The sequence below is a fragment of the Hibiscus syriacus genome, unplaced genomic scaffold, assembly GCF_006381635.1.
Source record: "Hibiscus syriacus cultivar Baekdansim isolate YM2019G1 unplaced genomic scaffold, ASM638163v2 tig00110422_pilon, whole genome shotgun sequence".
Lineage (NCBI taxonomy): Eukaryota > Viridiplantae > Streptophyta > Magnoliopsida > Malvales > Malvaceae > Hibiscus > Hibiscus syriacus.
The window spans coordinates 384,770-400,788 of NW_024062732.1; the positions used below are offsets into that span (position 1 = coordinate 384,770).

Below are 16,019 nucleotides of genomic sequence, written 5' to 3' on the forward strand. Positions count from 1 at the left end.
GGAAGTATCAGAAACTTTTGTTTTTAATCTTCAGCATGAATTTATTTTACTTTGCAATGAATATGAATGAAAATGGTAACCAAGAGCCTGTTGCGGAAGACGGCTATCGGATAGAGCAAAATCGCAACTGATTATTTGAGAAAATAAAAATGAAGATAAAATAGACACAAAATTTACATGGAAAACCCCTAAAAATTTAGGGTAAAAACCACGGGCAACGTAGAATAATTTCACTATGAGAAAATAGGAATTACAACCTCTCTCGATCTACCAAGGAGAAAACAATGATAATTCTCTCTCGATAAAAATGAGAAAACAACTCTCAAGAAACTCTCTAAAATCTCTCTAGTATTGGAAGAAAGCTAGAATGTTTTGGGATGGTTTTGAAGCTAAATGAGCTAGGGTATTTATAATTGAAGCTTTAAGGACTAATTTGTAAATACCCTAAATTACAATGACTAATTGCATAGTTTTACCATCCAAAATTTTCAACAATTTGGTGGCCAAATTTGACCAATTTTGCCACCCCATTAATGCCACCCCATTAATGCCACCAAATTGCCACCCATAATGTTGACAATTGATGCAATTTGGTGTGCCAATTTTCAACAATCTCACACTTGAAGATTTGATTGGAACAATCATATCTTCACACCATTCTTTCTACCTTGTACCTTTCATGTTGCTTACGTTTCTGACAGGCTACAGGAGGATCGACACCAGGTAAATTTATCAGCATTGATTGCCTTCGTCATAAAATCTGCTATGTTGTCTTTTGTATGGATGTTCTGCATATCTACCGTTCCTTCTTCCACCTTTTCATGAATGAAATGGTACTGAACTCATATGTGCTTAGTCCTTGAATGAAATGATGGATTTCTTGCTAGATGCAAGGCGCTTTGACTGTCACAAAACAGAGAGACATACTCTTGATTATGCCAAAGCTCCTCCAATAGCATCTTCAACCAAATTGCTTCTTTACTGGCTTGTGTAACTTTTACATATTCTGCTTCTGTTGTGGATGTAGCCACAATTGACTGCAATTTTAAAACCCAACTTACAGCTCCACCGCAACTTTAAACACATATCCTGTAGTAGATTTGCTTTTATCCAAATCCCCTGCATAGTCAGAATCAACATACCCATTGATAAGTAAATTTGATCCTCCGTAACATAATGCAATATTTGAGGTCCCTTTGATGTATCTCAGGATTCTCTTTACTATATTCCAATGCTCTTTGCCTGGATTCGCCATGTATCGACTAACCACTCTCACTGCTTGTGCAATGTCTGGTCTTGTGCATATCATAGCGAACATTAAACTCCCACTGCTGATGCATACGGTACTCGAGACATCTCCATCCTCTCTTCTTCACTACTAGGACTCATACTGGAGGATAATTTGAAGTTAATAGGAAGAGGGGTAGAAATTGGCTTACAATCTTGCATGCTAAATCGTGACAAGATTTTCTTCAAGTAATTCTTTTGTAAAAGCCAAATCTTCCTATTACTTCTGTCTCGGTGAATTTGTATCCCTAAAATCTTGTTTGCTGATCCCAAGTCCTTCCTTTCAAATTCCCTAGCCAGTTGTGCCTTCAATTCTTCAATATGATCTTTGTTGGGTCCTGCAACCAACATGTCATCCACATACAACAGCAATATAACAAAATCGTTATCACCAGACCTCTTGAATAAGCACAAGGGTCTGCATTAAGTCTGTTGTATCCAAGGCACATAATGAAGGAATCAAATCTCTTATACCAACACCTCGTCACCTGCTTTAGACCATATAGAGATTTGTTCAACCTGCAAACCAATTCTTCTTTTCGTCTTCTTCAAAACCTTCAGGTTGGAGCATATAAATCTCTTCTTCAAGATTTCCATGAAGAAAAGCTGTTTTAACATCTAGTTGCTCTAGATGTAAGTTCAATGTAGCACACATTGCCAAAACTACTCGAACTGTTGTTAGTCGAACCACAGGAGAAAATATTTCATTGAAATCAATACCTTCTTTTTGAGCATATCCTTTGACCACCAGTCTTGCACGATACCTCTCAACTTGATTGTCACCATTTCGCTTGATTTTAAAGACCCATCTGTTACCAATTGGCTTCCTTCCTTATGGTAGTGGCACAAGGTCCCATGTATTATTTTTATGAAGGGCTTCGATTTCTTTTGCATCGCCATCATCCACAGTGAAGCATCTGAGCTGTTTATTGCCTCTGGTATGTTGATGGCTCACCGTCCTCTGTTAAAAGACAGTATGTAATATTACCTTCTATAACATAATCTGACTGCCAATTGGGACGTCTTCTCACACGATCTAATTGACGAGTTGTTGGAGCTTCAAAACTCTCTGGTTCTTGTTCATAATGTGCTGGTTCTGCTTCAGAAGAATCTCCTTCTTCAAACTCTTTTTCCACATGTATCTGAGTAGTCTCTGACTTTTTAGCGCTATCATCGTCTTCTTTTCTTTGTAGTTTATCTTCCACAAAGATAACATCTCTACTAATGATCACTTTGCGGGCAGTGGGATCCCACAAGCGATACCCCTTTACTCCATCAGCATACCCCAAGAATTTGCATTTCCTGGATTTTGGATCCAACTTTGAAATTTCTTGGGAGTTGTACATCACGTACACTATACTTCCAAATACATGGAGGTTTGAATAATCAGCTGGTTTTCCAGTCCACATCTCCATTGGTGTCTTCAGCTCTATTGCACTTGATGCAGCTCGATTTACCAAATAACATGCGGTATTGACTGCTTCTGCCCAGAATGATTTTTCTAGGCCTACATCCCTCAACATTGCTCTTGTTCTTTCTAACAAGGTTCTGTTCATCCACTCTGCCACTCCATTTTGTTGAGGAGTGTTCGCCATTGTGAACTGTCTTTTGATGCCTTCTTTCTTGCAAAAGTCATCAAATTCTTCACTTGTGTATTCTCCTCCATTATCTGTTCTGAAACACTTGATTTTATTTCCAGAATCAAGTTCCACCCGCGCTTTGAAGTTTTTGAAAGTTGAAAACACATCGGACTTCTTCTTAATAGGGTACACCCAACATCTCCTGGAGTAGTCATCAATAAATGAGACAAAATATTTTGCTCCGCCTAGGGATGTAACTGGTGCTTTCCATACGTCAGAGTGAACCAGTTCTAGAACACTTTTGCCTCTAGAATTTGATGTGTTGAATTTCAACCGGTGCTGCTTACTTGTTATGCAATGCTCACATAAAGTAAGTGATAACTTTGTTAAGCCTGGAAGTAGTTTTTGCTCCACAAGGACTTTCATTCCTTGTTCTGACATGTGTCCAAGTTTCTTATGCCATAGCATTGCAGAATGTGAACTACATGAGGCAACAGAGGCTTCTGCTTCTAGCAATGTCTCTCCCTTCAGCATGTACAAGTTTGCAGTTATCTTTTCACCTTTCAGCACCACAAGCGCTCCACGGAACACCTTCATGATTCCTTTTCCTGTTTCAATCTTGCTAGCATTATTATCCAACAATCCGTAGGATAATAAATTTTTCTTCAGACCTTTCACGTGCCGCACATATCGAACAACTTTAATTGTTCCATCATATATCTTCAATTTGATGGTTCCCACGCCAACGATCTCTAAGGCATGATCATTGCAACTATACACAGATCCTCTTGAGATATGTTTATAATGATGGAACCATTCTCTTTTTGAGGTCATGTGATATGTTGCTCCCGAATCAATGAGCCATATATCTGCAAATCGTTTTCTTCCTTCCACGGTGGTTGACGCTTCACAGCATAGAGCGTCTCCATCATCTGAAGTGTTTGCGGTATTGCCTTGTGGATTTGAGTTTTTATTTAGACTCCAACAATCCTTCTTCAAGTGACCCTTCTTTCCACAGTTGTAACACTTTAAATTCTTCTTGCTTCTCGACTTCGATCTACCATGTTTGTGACTACTGCTTTGGCCACGTTCTGTTGATCTCCCTCTCACCGTTGTCATCGTTGTCAACGCTTCTGCTTGTTGCAGATTTACTTGTCTGTCTTCCTTGTTCTTGCGCCGATTTTCTTCTTGTAAAACAGCAGCTGCAACGTCATCGAAGACTAGACTGGTGACATTACTGTTTGTCAAGTTGATGATGAGTTGATCATATGAATTCGGTAGACTTTGAAGTAGAAGTTCATCACGTTCTTGTTCTCCTATTTTATAGCTTAAGGATGTAAGCTGAGAAAATAAAGTGTTCAGTGTATTTAAGTGCTCCGCACTGAAGTAGATTCTGCATACGGAGAGTGTACAATTTTCTCTTAAGGAAAATTTTATTGTGCAATGTGGCCTCGTACAGTTTGGTGAGATGATCCCATATCTCCTTAGCTGTCTTCTTCTCCTTGATACTTGACAATACTTCATCTGCTAATGCTAGATGAAAGTTTGCCATAGCATTTCCGTCCATTTCGATCCATTTGTTGTCGTCTGTGAAATCTACTGGCCTTTCGCTGATAGTTGCTAGACAACCGTCTTTCCTCAGGATGGCCTTCATCTTCAATTTCCACAATGAGAAATTTCTCCCATTGAACTTTTCAATATCAAATTTCGTTTCCATTGCTTCGTTTACGGATAGCTCCCACTATTTCACTATCGTGAATAGTTCTCTGGAACCTTCAAAGAATGAGTAATAACTTCTTACTTTCTTATGTTGGAGGATCCACCTTTTGGTGGCAACCACATAGACAATAAGCAGATATTACACACTCTAATCTAGCTCTGATATCAATTGTTGCGGAAGACGGCTATCGGATAGAGCAAAATCGCAACTAATAATTTGAGAAAATAAAAATGAAGATAAAAGAGACACAAAATTTACGTGGAAAACCTCCAAAAATTTAGGGTAAAAACCACGGGCAACGGTAGAAGAATTTCACTATGAGAAAATAGGAATTACAACCTCTCTCGATCTACCAAGGAGAAAACAATGATAATTCTCTCTCGATAAAAAGGAGAAAACAACTCTCAAGAAACTCTCTAAAATCTCTCTAGTATTGGAAGAAAGCTAGAATGTTTTGGGATGGTTTTGAAGCTAAATGAGCTAGGGTATTTATAGTTGAAGCTTTAAGGACTAATTTGTAAATACCCTAAATTACAATGACTAATTGTATAATTTTACCATCCAAAATTTTCAACAATTTGGTGACCAAATTTGACCAATGTTGCCACCCCATTAATACCACCAAATTGCCACCCATAATGTTGACAATTGATGCAATTTGGTGTGTCAATTTTCAACAGAGCCTCCATTGGTTACTACCTTTAAGGAATAAGATGTTTAGGTTACCACGATCTTAACAAATACTTTCAAATCTCTTTTTGTTGAAGGTTTTTTATATGTTATACGTTCATTTTATAGTCCTATGTTAGAGTCGAGATGTGTTTAACTATGATTCAATTTAAAACTTAATCAAACACAAATTCGTAATAAATGCAATGGGAATGATGTTACATCCATTTTTGTACGTTTATTTATTTATATTCGTTTCCAACCCTGACCACAAGTGATTGTCTTGTTCGATCGTATGCAGTGGAGGATGATGTTATGTCCATTTATGCAACTGGACATTAAGTTATTCATGTAAGTCCATTTACTAATTAAGAGATTATAAGTTAACATATTGGTCAAATTACATTTTGACCTCTCTAAAACTATAAAGTTGTGAATCGGTCCTTCAAATTATAAAATTAGAAGCCAATCCAATTTTAAAATTTTATTTTAACTATCACCAAATTTATAATTCATGTAACTCCATCACAGAGTAACCCCATCAATTTATTTATTTATTTTGTTATTACCTAAGAGGTTAAGCACCATTAACTTAATTTTCTATAAAGATATTACCGCAAAATAAATATTCAGTTTAAAAATACAATGATTATAGATCGTTTAAGTATTGAATTGAATTTTTTATTAAGATATTAACCAGGGAAAATAAAATATATATATATATATATATATATATACTTTGTAGTGTCACAGTCACGTGATGAAAGAAATACACCTTAGAATGTCAAAAAGTTATACATTTTATATAAATATTAATATTAATTTTAAAAATATTATATAATGATTATTTAATTTTAATACCATGCTTTAAGTTTTCTGAGTCCGTTACCAACCTTCGATTAAGTAATGAGATAAAAACTTATTTGGCAAGTAGACTGATATAAATAAATGCCCAATATTCAAATAGAGAAATTTTATTAATCACCAAAATAAAAATCCAACTAGTAAAGAGAAAAATTAATAAATTATTTACTATTTTCATTGTTTTTTTTTAAAATTAAATTATAATAACCTTAGAGCAAATGTAGATGATCAGGGGGAAGGCTCAAATGTCTTAAACCTTCCCATGTATTTGATAAGCCCCTTTTAGGAAACCACGTTCCAATCCTTTCTTTCCAGTTTCTTTGAATTCTTCAAACAACAAAGGCAGAGACTTTGAGAAACCCCACAAAAGAATCTCTTTTGAAGATAAAAAACCCAGAAAACTTAAATAGTTCGAGGAAAAGCAAAAACAGAGCAAAAATGGAAGAAGTAACAGTAACAATAGCATAGTAAACAATGTGGCCAGAGCCATTGTTGCGGCCCTTGATTGGAATTCTACTCCTGAGGCTCGCAAAACTGCCGTTTCGTACCTTGAATCCGTATTCTCTCTTTCGCTCTCTTTGTTTTGTTTGTAAATTAATCAGTTTTCGATGTAAAAATTACTTCTTTAAAACTTGATTCAGAAAAATGTCATTTTGAACTTCGATTCAGTGATCAGTTTTTTTTTTTTTTTGTAAAAGTTGGAAAATTTGTGGACTCCTTTTTGGAAGAGTTATTAGTTGTTCATTTAAGCTAAAGGGTCATTATTTGCTTTGTAGACTTGATAGTATCTCTTAGCTTTTCGTTTCGATAATAATCGTCTGTTTCTTATGTTCATTTCCCTTTAATTTGTTTTTAGGGTTCAGGCTCTCTTTCTGTTTGTTTATCTTTGCATATTCTTAGTTTTATTTGTAAATTAATCAACTTTAGTTGTAAAAGTTCTTAATAAAGTTCATGTTATCTGGTTTGAGTTTTTGAACTTCGATTCAGTAGATTTGTTTATGTACAATTGGGAAATTTATGAACTCTTCTTTTTTAAGCTTGATTAGTGGTTCAATTGAGTTGAAGAGTTTAATCTTAAGCGTCGTTGTGATTTGCTTTTATGAACCTTATAGCTCTCTTCATTAGGCTTAGCTTTGCAGTTTGACAAGAATTTATCTATTTTGTGTGCTTCTTTTTCTTTGTTTTAAACTGGGGTCTTGGCGTTGGTTATTTTTCAGTCTTTACGTAGTTTTCAAAATCTGCATTTTGCAGTTCCTATGTTTCTCTTCCATCATATGATTTTCAGCTGTTTATGATTGGTAATCGTTCAATTTCTATACGAAGATTGACTCGAGTTTGGCCTATCTTTGATTTGGTCATGCTGCCTGCCTACCCCTCCATGTTTGTGCTATTGATATTTCAATAATGAGCCCTGATTAGAGATTTGATCGAACTTTGACTCCTTACAATAATTTTAATTGTTTATAAGGTGCTCCTCGTTTTGAACATTTTTATAGTCATTAGTAATATTATCGGGACTTTCTGCAACCTAGGATGAATAATTGTTTGTTGTGCTGAAATTTGTAACCATGAATAGCAGTCAGTTTTATCACGGTCAATGTTTTCTTGCATCTTCAAGACGAGTTAGTTGGCGAACTTTTGTTTAGTGAAACTAAACACATAAAACTATTTGAGAGAGAGCCTATCATGACAGCTAAAGGCTTCCTGTGAAAAGAGCGCATGGAATGAAGCCCAGGAAACCGTTTGCTTCTTTTGTAGTGTGTCTACTTTATTCTACAAAAGACTGCAAGATCATAATTTAATGCTGCATTTATTTTCATATCACAGTCACGGCTCTATATAATTACATGTTTTACTTTTATATTACTTTTATTGACTTATCTCTCTTTAATATTTTCAGCTTAAAGCAGGAGATATACGAGATTTGGCAAACACATCATTCCTTTTAGCCAAAAAAGATTGGTCGTCAGAAATACGGTTACATGCATTCAAAATGCTGCAGGTTAAGCTCATTCACTATTAGCTCCTTTCTGTTTTAGCTGCTTCCTCACTTTGATGAAACTGGTCCTGTTTCTGACTTAATCTCCGAGTTAAAATATTCATTATATGATGTTAATCATGGTTATAATTGTGTGTATTGATCTTGAGAGTAAGATGTTTATCATCTTAATATCTATGCAGCACTTGGTACGGTTGCGATGGGAAGAATTCGGTCCTTTAGAACGGAGGAACTTCTCAAACGTTGCTGTTGAGTTAATGTCTGAAATGGCAGATCCTTGTGAGGAATGGGCTTTGAAAAGTCAAACTGCTGCCCTCATTGCTGAGGTTTTCAACACGTTGCCCTGGCTGCCTGACTTTTGTCTTATTTGCTATCCCTGATTTTTCTTTTTCGCTTTATTTCAGGTAGCTCGAAGAGAAGGACTAAATCTTTGGCAAGAGCTGCTTCCGTCACTAGTTTTCCTATCCAATAAGGGCCCTGTTCAAGTAAAGCTCTTTGTAATCTACATGTAGTCATGATCTTTTTTTTTCCTCGAAATAATGCATTGAATGATTCCTTGGATTTTTTTTTCTTTCCATTTTAGGCCGAGTTGGTCTCAATGATGCTGAGATGGCTTCCGGAAGATATTACAGTCCACAATGAAGATTTGGAAGGTTTTTATTTATCTCGATTTGAATTTGTTTGTATGAGAAAGTCTCGCGTGCGCGCGCGTGTGTTATTTGGAATCAGGTTTTTGTCGGATATGGGTATTATCTAGCACGGGTATGTGTTATTTTTTTCAAAAAAAAAAAATTCTATGTATTTGGAGGGTAGATTCTGATATACGTTAGACGGCATCAGAAACGAGTACTTAGAATGAAGTGAGAGTTGGAGTAACATAGATATATAATATGTCTTAAGGATAGTTTGTTTTTATACTACTGTTTAGGCATCCCACTGAAATAACTTTTATCTTTCAGGTGATCGGCGTAGGTTACTGTTATGTGGGCTTACTCAATCTTTGTCAGAAATTTTGCCGCTACTATACACAGTATGCCCGTCTTTACTAAAACATTTATTGCTTCTTTTAGCATTATTTTAGATCTTTAACTCTTGGTGCAGCTATTGGAAAGGCATTTTGGAGAAGCATTGAGTGAGGTGGGTAGACAACATCTTGACGTTGCAAAACAGCATGCGGCTGCTGTAACTGCTACTTTAAATGCTGTAAATGCCTATGCCGAATGGGCACCTTTTTCCGATCTTGCTAAATTCGGCATCATTCATGGGTATGATATTCTTCTTTTCACTTCTCGAAAGAAGATGTTCTAATCATTGGTGTGATACCTTGTACTTATAGCTTTATTTTGACAGGTGTGGCTTCCTACTTTCTTCTCCCGATTTCCGCCTTCATTCTTGTGAATTTTTCAAACTTGTCTCTCCAAGGTATGCTGTATGGTTTATATGATTAAGATCTCTCCCTGACGACTACTGCATGACATTGCATTGCAAACTCTTTATTCCGGAATGCAGAAGGAGACCTACTGACGACTCTGCTTCTGAATTTGATTCGGCAATGAGTAGCATCTTTCAAATCTTAATGAATGTATCTGGAGAATTCTTGGTCAGATCTAGCTCAGCAGGTGGGGCTATAGATGAAAGTGACTTCGAGTTTGCAGAATACGTATGTGAAAGTATGGTGTCTTTGGGTTCCTCCAACTTGCAATGTATTCTTGGAGACAGCAATACATTCTCTCTCTACTTACAGCAGGTAGCGACCGTCAAAAGGTTGCGGCAAGTTTCTTTAAAAAAATTCAACTTAAGTTGTATGTTTGCAACAAGTTTCTTAACATGGGTGTATTTTATATTTTAGTCATTTGTTGTTCTAGCTCCATTTTTTCTTGAAGTAGCTGTGCCGACACATCCGGACATTGGTTTAGGGAATAGGGATATGATCCTCCAAGGACCTTCCAAATACATAAGAGTCTTCGATAAATCACATACCTATGTTCGACACACACACCTGAGTCCGAGTAACCTTTTTTTGTGTGCAAGATTGTGAAGCGGTTTCATTTGATAATTGTTCTGGCTACTTTATTCTAGTTTTGAATAATAAAAAATTATGACTTAATTCTTTTTACAGATGCTTGGATTCTTTCAACAGTTTAAGCTAGCTCTTCATTATCAATCCCTGCAATTTTGGTTGGTACGTGGAAGTTTTTCATAAATTATTGTGATAACCAAGCATGAATTACAAAAGCTAAAATCAAATAAATGTTTTTTGTAGGCGCTAATGCGGGATTTGATGTCAAAGCCAAAGCTTTCAGTGCATTCATCCGGAGATGGGTCATCTGCTTACAGTGCGGACTCTAATTTAGCTCCGGTTGATAATGAAAAGAAAAAGATTTTAAGTTTTCTCAATGAAGATATTTGTGGTATGATTCTGGATATATCTTTCCAACGCATGCTTAAGAAAGAGAGGCTTGTTGCTGGACAGACCCTTTCTCTAGGGGTTTTGGAGTTGTGGAGTGATGATATTGAAGGCAAGGGTGATTTCGGCCACTACCGTTCTAGGCTGGTAGGCTTTACCACCTCATTTTAGATTTAGATTCTTTTGATTTGGAAATTCAAGCATAAACATACATTCCCCCCCCCCCCCCACTGCAGTTTGAGTTAATCAAGTTCATTGCTTTTATCAAGCCTCTTGTGGCTGGTGCTAAAGTTTCTGAAAGAATTATTATGATCATTAAGAACCTCTTGAATTCTCCAATGCCTGCTCAGGTTTCGTTGCTAACTCTTTCCGTCTTGTTTCTCTCCATTATACCTAGTTTTCAGGTTTAGAAGCTTCATTGTTATTATTTTCCAAACTTTCAGGACTTAGCAGTAATGGAAAGCATGCAAGCAGCTCTGGAAAGCATTGTCAGCTCTATTTTTTATGGTTCAAATGAGTTTGCTGGGGGAAGTTCCGAAGTCCATTTAGCTTTGTGTGGAATATTTCAAGGTTTTCTAACAATTCCTTCGTATTTTATTTTCATCAATCTATGCTTATGATACCATGCCTACCAAAAAACTCTGTTTACCATGGATTGAAGGTTTACTTGGGGAACTTCTTTCTTTGAATTGGATTGAGCCTGCCCAAGTGGAAGTACTTGGGCACTATCTAGAAGCAATGGGTCCATTCCTCAAGTATTTCCCGGATGCAGCTGGCAGTGTCGTCAATAAGCTTTTTGAGCTCCTAAATTCGCTTCCTTTTGTTGTTAAGGTTCAATTCCCTTTTCCATCTTTGTTTCCCGTGATGACCGTGAATTGTCTTTTTAACCCAAAATTCTCCTTGGCAGGATCCTGCAACAAGCAGTGCACGACATGCGAGGCTGCAAATTTGCACATCGTTTATTCGAATAGCCAAAGCTGCTGAAAAAAGTATTTGCCTCACATGAAGGTAACACAGCGGTCGAGCAAAATGCTAACATTTTTGCTTGAAGCTTTGAACTGAAGTTTCCAAAATGCTGACATAGATAGTTATCATTCAGAAAAGAGTCATTTTTATTTCCCCAATAGGAAGGCATTGTGAAGTTGGAAGTATAGAATGTTATTTTTAGCTCTTAATTTGAGAAGAAAAAGTCCATATAATCGTAAGCAAATACCGACTTATGTACTTCATAAGGAAATTTGTTGGAATCTGTCACGGGGGTTTTAACTTTTAATGGTTAAATTTTAAAACCATCACTTATCTGTTTATAACAGTCGAAACATTATATTTACTTCACGGTGTTTCTTATACAGGGTATTGCGGATACCATGGCGTATTTGCAAAGAGAAGGTCGTTTGCTTCGTGGTGAACATAATCTTCTAGGTGAAGCGTTTCTTGTTATGGCTTCTGTTGCTGGGTAATAACTTGCTTAAAACGTTTCAGTTTCCATGTAAAGCATTCCTTTTTTTCCTTTTTGAAGTTTCTTGAAATGGAGCAGGGCTCAACAGCAACAAGAAGTTTTGGCATGGTTACTTGAACCCTTGAGCCAACAGTGGATACAAATAGAGTGGCAAAACAATTTCTTGTCCGAACCTCTTGGACTAGTTCGTTTATGCTCCGAGACAGCATTCATGTGGTCACTTTTCCACACTGTCACATTCTTTGAGAAAGCACTTAAGAGGAGTGGAATGAGAAAAGGCTGCGCACAGAACAGCTCAACAGCAAGTTCTACCCCACATCCCATGGCTTCTCATCTGTCTTGGATGCTTCCTCCCCTCATAAAAGTATGCTATTGTGACCTACTTATATATATATATATAATCTGTAAGATGACTCAGAAACAGCCTTTGACAAGTTTGCTATTCATCTGCAGCTGCTTCGTGCTATACATGCTCTTTGGTCACCATCTGTGTTCCAAGTATTACCTGGAGAGATCAAAGCAGCAATGAGCATGAGTGATGTGGAGCGATCCAGTCTTCTTGGCATTGGGAACTCCAAATTGTCAAAGGGTGCATTAACTTTCATAGATGGTTCTCCGTTTGATGTGAATAAGGAAGGGTGTACCGAAACAAATGAAACTGATATACGGAATTGGTTAAAGGGTATCAGAGACAGTGGGTAAGTATTGCATTTGTAGATTTCTTAGTCCAGCTATGCAACTTACAAAACTAATATTTTGAAAGGCATGCTTCAATAATCATCTGCTCAACTAGTTTTTCTAATCGGTATTAATTTATCTTCCTCATTCGTAGGTACAATGTAATGGGCCTATCTACAACCATTGGTGATCCGTTTTTCAAATGCATGGACATTGATTCTGTTGCTTTAGCTCTGATTGAGAATATACAGTCAATGGAGTTCAGACATATAAGGCAGCTTGTTCATTCTGTTTTGATTCCTCTCGTTAAGTCTTGCCCTACCGACATGTGGGAGGTGTGGCTGGAAAAGCTACTGCACCCATTATTTGTCCATTGTCAGCAAACTCTGAGCTGTTCGTGGTTCGGTCTTTTGCGTGAAGGCCGGGCAAAGGTTCCTGACCATCATGGTATCCTTACTGGGTCAGACCTAAAAGTGGAAGTAATGGAGGAGAAGTTATTGCGAGATTTAACTCGTGAAATATGTTCGCTCCTTGCTACTATAGCGTCACCGGGATTAAACTCTAGCCTTCCTTCTTTAGAACATTCGGGGCATGTCGGTCATGTGGACATGTCTTCTCTAAAAGATTTGGATGCATTTGCATCAAGCTCTATGGTTGGGTATGAAACTGCTCTTATTTCTTAGGACTGTTGACATTCAGTAGTACTTTTAGATTTACGATATTATATTTCATTCCATAAATTCTTGTTTCTCAACGTTCTTATTTGTTTACAGTTTCCTTTTGAAGCACAAAAGCCTGGCAATTCCAGTATTGCAGATTTCATTAGAAGCATTTACTTGGACCGACAGTGAAGCTGTGACCAAAGTTTGTTCTTTCTCTGCTGCTATGGTTATTCTATCTATACATACAAACAATGTCGATCTCCAAGGATATGTCTCGAGAGATTTGTTTTCTGCAGTCATCCAAGGTCTGGCCCTCGAGTCAAACGCTTTTCCCAGTGCTGATCTGGTTAATCTCTGTCGGGAAATATTCGTATATCTCTCTGACAGAGATCCTGCTCCCAGACAGGTTAGTTTTCGGAATGCTAATTTCTCCATTACTATTAAGTGGATACATTGATCATACGGAGTTCCTTGTAATACTAATTGAACGACGCCTTTATCGGACTATTCCAGATTTTACTTTCCCTTCCTTGTATTACCCCGAATGATTTACATGCCTTCGAAGAAGCCTTGACAAAGACTGCCAGTCCGAAAGAACAAAAGCAGCATATGAAAAGCTTGCTTTTATTAGCTACCGGGAACAACTTAAAATCTCTTACTGCTCAGAAAAATGTGAACATTATAACAAATGTTACTGGTAAAGCACTCCCTTTTCATCTGATTGCCTTCCTTATTCATTGCTCACGAATTTTACCATGCTCTCCATTTCAGCAAGGCCACGCGGTTCAGTCAGTACTCCGGGAAATAGAAACGAGGAGGGCGACAGTGTGGGATTGGCAGCAATTCTGTGATGGATTTTCTTGGATTCAGCGTTGTACAGGAAGTTTAACCGGGAAATATGAAAAAGAAACATGTGACAGACAGTTTACACGATGAGATAGATGGAAGCTTTTGCTCTTTAACAAATTATGGTCTGAATTAGAATTTACTAATGTTTTCCTTCCTCCATGTGTTTGGCCGATTATAACATCAACTTACAGTAACTTTTTCGGTGTTGGTGATTGTACATTTTACCTGGACTCGGGAATGAGTGTCGGATATGGATACTTTATGGCATTAATATATTCAATTCATTTCGAATTTATGCATGTTTGAAGTATTTACACTTCTTCCATTTCTTTGGTTGATTATAACATCAAATTCTTCAAATCCTTTTATGTTCTCTTGAACTCGAAGACGAGTGCAGGATATAGATATTTATATATTTTAGGGATCATAGAAGAACCCATGTCTACCTTTATTTTACTTCTTCCATGGCATAAAATGTATGAAAACTTAATTTTTATCTTGGATCAAGCTTGAATGGAGTTCCAAGTCTCAAATCTCTAGTGGATCTATCTGCTTGATGATGAGTCTGGCCTTGAAGTTGAAGAAGCCAGATATCCAGAAGCAACTACTTACAAGTAGACATGCACAGAAGCCGGATTTCAATCTGATCCGTTTTTTCCCATGGACAAAAAATCGGTTTATAAAATAACCGGTTCGGATTCTAACCGGTTTGGAGAGCCGAATATCCTAACCGGTGTAACCGGTTTCGGTTTGAAAAAAACTGGTTTTTTTAAAAAACCGGTTATAAAAAAACCGATTTTAATATTATTAAAATTACATCGTCATCAATTGTAATAAAGTTTACGATAATTGAAATACTTAAATACTTTCAAGTTTGATAAATTCAAATACTTAAAAACTTTCAAGTTCGATAATTGAAACAAAGTTTACGATAATTGAAATAAAGTTTAAAAATAAACTACATTGCCATCTCTTCTTCATCATCTTTGTCTTCTTCGTTTGGAGGGGATATTCCAAGTTCGACTTCTTTAATGTGTAAGTTTGCTTCCAAATCGACATCAATTGCATCTTCTAGGGTGGTGATATGTTGCTTCCAAGCCGCTCCATCCAAATAATCCTTCAAACAAATGCATACTTCCACCGACTCGGGACTTAGTCTTGATCTCCGTTGCGATATAACCCTGCCACTAACAGAAAAAGCGGATTCCGAAGCTACCGTAGAAGCTTGGATGGTTAGTAAATCAGGGGCCATGGCGGCTAGAATCGGAAATTGTGCTTCCTTTTCTTTCCACCAAGCCAAAATATCCAAACTTTCAAACTCTTCAAATGTCATTTTTGATAGAAAATCGCATACATGTAATTTTCCAACTCGCTACTTGGGGTGGTAGTACCTGATCGTTTGGAATGGGAATTTACAAGAGTGTTAAAAAGTGACAAATTTATGTTACTTGGACGTCTACTAGATGATTCCGCATTCGTTCTCATTTGATAGTGTATTACACTACTTGATCCGTATTTAGTTAAATAAATTGCAAACATGTCTCGAAAATATTTGTTAAAATAATTTATTTGGTTTTGGACAAAGTTGGGTTCATCATCGGTTAGATTAAAAGCAAACACAATTTGTTCAATTAGTATTTCAACCCCGCCAACATTTAACGTTGGGTTTAAAGCGGCGGCACAAGTAAAAATGAGGGAATCTCCTTAAAATATTTTAAAAGTTTTTCCTTCATTGCAAAGCCAATTTCTTGAAAAACTTCTGTTTCAAATTCAAAGTCATTTAGTCGGGTAGCCAACAAAAATATTTGATTAAAAACCAACGGGCTAGTAGGGTAATAAACACCC

General features: G+C 36.8%; 1 pseudogene; it reads left to right on the top strand.

Annotated features, from left to right (window-relative positions):
* The first annotated feature begins 66 nt into the window (after positions 1 to 66).
* On the top strand, positions 67 to 14,295 carry LOC120124637 (annotated as a pseudogene).
* The last annotated feature ends 1,724 nt before the right edge of the window (positions 14,296 to 16,019 follow it).